The sequence below is a fragment of the Musca autumnalis genome, unplaced genomic scaffold (genome assembly GCF_047663935.1).
Source record: "Musca autumnalis isolate F117 unplaced genomic scaffold, ASM4766393v1 scaffold_1, whole genome shotgun sequence".
In the NCBI taxonomy this organism is placed as follows: domain Eukaryota; kingdom Metazoa; phylum Arthropoda; class Insecta; order Diptera; family Muscidae; genus Musca; species Musca autumnalis.
Genome location: NW_027411644.1, coordinates 70,298,575 through 70,303,383, shown reverse-complemented (window position 1 = coordinate 70,303,383; position 4,809 = coordinate 70,298,575). Strand labels below are relative to the sequence as shown.

Sequence of the window (4,809 nt, the reverse complement as noted above, 5' to 3'; positions counted from 1 at the left end):
TTCCGAATTGGGACCACTACAATTTTCAATTCAAAACACTTTATTTGGAAATTTTTTCAGTTCCGTAAAACTTAGAAAATTATCTGTCCGTTCCGTAATTCTTTTGTCTTTTTATACCCTCCACCATAGTATGGAGGGTATATTAAGTTTGTTTTTCTGTTTGTAAAACATCGAACTAATCATTTGCGACCATATAAAGTATATATATTCTTGATCAGGATAAAATTCTAAGACGATCTAGCCATGTCCGTCTGTTGTAATCACTCTAGCGTTCGCAATAATTGAGCTAGAGCGCTATATTTTTGCACCCGAGTGTCTTTTTTCCATAGGCTGGTCAAGTTCGAAGATGGGATATATCGGATCACTTTTTGGTATAGCTCCCATATAACGGTATCTCCCGATTTTCGGTATTTTGGTGATTTTAGCTACATTTTTGGCCGAACTGCCTGTAATTTGACAGTTGAGGTTCCTAGTAGTCACAAAACATATCCACAAAAAATTGTCAACATAGGTCAATGTTTTGGTATAGCCCCCATATAGCGGTACCTCCCGATTTTCGGTATTTTGAGGATTTTAGCAAAAATTCTACACCGAACTGCCTGTAATTTGACAGTTGAGGTTCCTAGTGGTCACAAAACATCTCCACCAAAAACTGTCAACATAGGTCCATATTGTGGTATAGCCCCCATATAGCGGTACCTCCCGATTTTCGGTATTTTGAGGATTTTAGCAAAAATTCTACACCGAACTGCCTGTAATTTGACAGTTGAGGTTCCTAGTGGTCACAAAACATCTCCACCAAAAACTGTCAACATTGTGGTATAGCCCCCATATAGCGGTACCTCCCGATTTTCGGTATTTTTGAGGACTTTAGCAAAAAATTACACCGGACTGCCTGTAATTTGACAGTTGAGGTTCCTTGTGGCCACAAAACATCTCCACCAAAAACTGTCAACATAGGTGCATGTTTTGGTACAGCCCCCATATAGCGGTACCTTCCGATTTTCGGTATTTTGAGGATTTTAGCAAAAATTTTACACCGAGCTGCCTGTAATTTGACAGTTGAGGTTCCTAGTGGTCACAAAACATCTCCACCAAAAACTGTCAACATAGGTCCATATTGTGGTATAGCCCCCATATAGCGGTATCTCCTGATTTTCGGTATTTTGGGGATCGAAGCTAAATTTTTCGACCGATCTACCTGCAATTCGACATTTGAGGTTCCCAGTGATCACAAAACTTCTCCACTAAAAATATAGGTTCACACTTTTATATAGCCCCATATAGCAGTACCACCGGACTTTAGGTAATTAGTAGCTTTTATCTACATTTTCGGCTAAATTTGATGAAATTGTGGTTCCCAGGAGTCAAACAATTTCTCTACCAAACATTTTTGATATATGTCCACGTTTCGGTATGGTGGATGGTATAAAAAGTTCGGCCCGAGCGAACTTAACACTTTTTTACTTGTTACATCTAAACCATATGATGGGATTATTTGATATAGCCCCCATTGACAGAAGCCACCCAATTTAAGCAATTTTGAAGGTTTAAGTCGCATTTTCCTAGCGAATTGGTTACACATTGGAATTTTGCGTTCCCAAAAGTAAGAATATATCCCTGCATAAAAAACTATCAATATAGGTCCAAGTTTCGGTGTAGTCAATACAGTGATTTAAGTCGTTTTAAATTGGTTATAGATTGGCATTTTGTGTTTCAGAGGGTGGAAAACATATTTGCTAAAAAAACACCGTCAATGTTGTTAATGTTTTCATCCAAAAATGTAAAGGCCTCAACACATAAGAAGCATGGCATTCTCGCTGAAGTTATATCTGGTAAAAGACTAAAGACCAAGTTCGACCTAATAAAAAGATTTCAGAATCACATTTTAATTAGGTCGAACTTGGTCTTTAGTCATTTACCAGATATGACTTAAGCGAGAATGCCATGCTTCTTATGTGTCGAGGCCTTAACTCGTATGGATTGTAATTCGCATTTTTTCCAGAGTGTAAAAAATATCTTGTCAATGTACATAGGTCTAAGTTTTGTTTTGGAACTCATATGACGGTCAGATTTAAGCTTTTAAGGGTTTTAGCCTTATTTCTCACCCGGATTGATACCAAATTTGGCATTTCTTGTCCCCATTTAGGGTAAAAAATATCCTGTCAGAACAGAACCCCTTCAGTTTAGTTGTTTAAAAGTTAGAGCGACATTTTTCAACGAATTTATGTCCAATTGGAATTTTTCTATTAAAATTATTAAAAAGTATGCAAAATCCATATTGTCCATATTTTTGCATCACGCATTTCCATATATATATCTACATGCTTTAAGGTACACCCTTTACATACATATAAAATACAAATGTGAATTTCTATGCCTACACTTATATATATTTATATTCTACTTGTTTACATACATTGTGAATTCTATAATAACACACATATAAAACAAAGAAAATTTAAAATAAGTATATAATAACAAAATTTTTGCTAGGATTACAAACAAACAAGAGAACTACAAACAATACCAACCACACATATTATAAAAAACGTACATATATACCTAAAGCTATATATTTATAAGAATTATCTAAAATACATACATTTTTTAAAAAAGGTGATATATTTTTAATTATTTTTATTGATTTTTTTTATTAATTAATTATTATTATTATTACTCTTACTATTGACTTGTCTCTTATGGCGGCAATATTTTCTTACATTTTAATGTGTTTTATGCGACCCCAACTTTATTTTTCTTTCTTTATCTGAAGTTTTTTTTAGTATTGTAAAATGTTTTGTTTTTAGGAATGAAAAACAAGTAACTAATGTCTATGGAATGACTTTTTTTCTCTCTCTCTTACTCTTACTCCCACCCAAAAACAATACTACTCTTTTATATTTTATTTGAAATTATAACATAACCTCAAAACAACAAATTATTTTCTTAATTATTATTTTTTTCGGAATAAAATTATATACAAAAGTATGTATAAACAAAACAAAAAAATCGAAACAAGAAAAAAACCATAAACACAAATATTTGCAAATTTTGTTTTATTTTAATTTGGGTTTTTATTTGTCATTTTTGTTGTTGGTAAGATTTTGAGTTTATTCCTTTTGATAGACAAATTTATTTGTGGGTTTTACTTTAAAAAGTATTCAAAGTTGACAAAATGCCACCTGAGGACTGTCAAAGAATGTCTTTTTATAAGAATGGTAAGTAACGAATTTCGCTTTCAATGGAAATCGTAACAAAAAAAAAAACACAAAATGCAATAAAACTGATTTTAAGCACATCTGGGTAATGGTGAGAGAATAAAATATATTTTGAAAATTAATAATATTATTTTTTTGTTTTCTTTTCTTTTAGAGGTTATGTCATAAATGATTGTGTTCATATATAATATTTGTCATCAGTTTTAATTTTTATTTTATGTTATTTTTTATATTTTAATAGGATTTATATTAAAATTGGGAATAATAAAACTTGTTTCCCCCAAAAATTTTGAAAGTGTAATAAACGATATATTGATGTGATAAGTAATAAGTTAAAAACTTGATTAATAACAAGAAATTATAATTGATTGTAATGGTTAATTAAATGTGATGGTGTGTGTTTGAAATACATATTGATTTTCAAATCAAAGAAAAAAATTTAAAATAAAACAAAAAAAAACAAAACAATGTGCGATACGTTTCATAACGAACTAGTTTAGGTTTTGTAAGTTAGGATTTCAAAAATAAAATAAAAAATATTTAAAGAAAAAAAAAAAAAATACATAAACAAACAAAACATAAAAATTGGATTTGTGTTTAAATTTTGTTTTCAACAAAAATTATTTTTTGAATAACTCAAGCACGCAAGTTCCTGGATGAATTGTACAAAGAAAATTTAATTATTATGAAATTACAAATACATATTACAAATTAGGCATATAATATATAAAGATATTTGAATGAAAAAAGAAACAAAAATTCAAAATATACAAAGAAATTAAAACCAAAAATACATTACAAATTAAATCTATAATATGATTGGTATATAAAAATTAAATACAATTGGAATAATTACATTCGTCCAACAAATATACACAAAACTGAGTTACATGCATATATTGAATAAATATATTGAAAAAAATAGAAATATAAAAAATCATTAAAACAAAAAAAAAATAAGAAAGAAATTGTACTTTTTGATAAATGTTTTTGCTGTATGGGATCATCATATTATATATGGCTTATTTGTATATATAAAACAACATAAATTTTGCAATTATTAAGCATAAAAGTATATGCCAATTAAAGTATATAAGAAGGTATATTGACCAATAAATTAAAAAAAAAACACATATGAGGAAAATAACAAAATGAATAATACTAAAAGACCTGAGAAAACAAACGAAATTAAATACCCATAACATATAGAGATGTAAAAAAATATATTAAAATATCTGGATTTATGTAAAATATATTTTCATGTATGAAAATAAATGTAAAATTTGGTATAAAAGTTCAAATTGATAAATGATTGAAAGTAACAAATGTACAATTACATACATTTTTTATAAATGTTATATCCATGTGCTTTATTTGTGCTTCAATTAAAAATGAAAAAAAAAACAAACCAATGGAAAAAACAAAAGAAATAGCACACCACAAAAAATATCAGGATAAAGTTACAGCCTGTTTCGGTATGTCGAAAGAAGAATGTGTGCGAAAGAAACACGCCCAAACTTTAATTTTCGAAATAATTTTTCCTTTGCTTTTGCTTCAAAACAAAAAAAAACAAATTTGAAAAACACAC

General features: G+C 29.1%; 1 long non-coding RNA gene across 1 annotated transcript; it reads left to right on the top strand.

Annotated features, from left to right (window-relative positions):
• Positions 1 to 366: 366 nt before the first annotated feature.
• On the top strand, positions 367 to 3,042 carry LOC141400872 (uncharacterized). The gene is made up of 3 exons (XR_012412214.1): positions 367 to 1,414; positions 1,721 to 1,783; positions 1,967 to 3,042. It is a non-coding gene; the product is annotated as an uncharacterized lncRNA (long non-coding RNA).
• Positions 3,043 to 4,809: the final 1,767 nt, after the last annotated feature.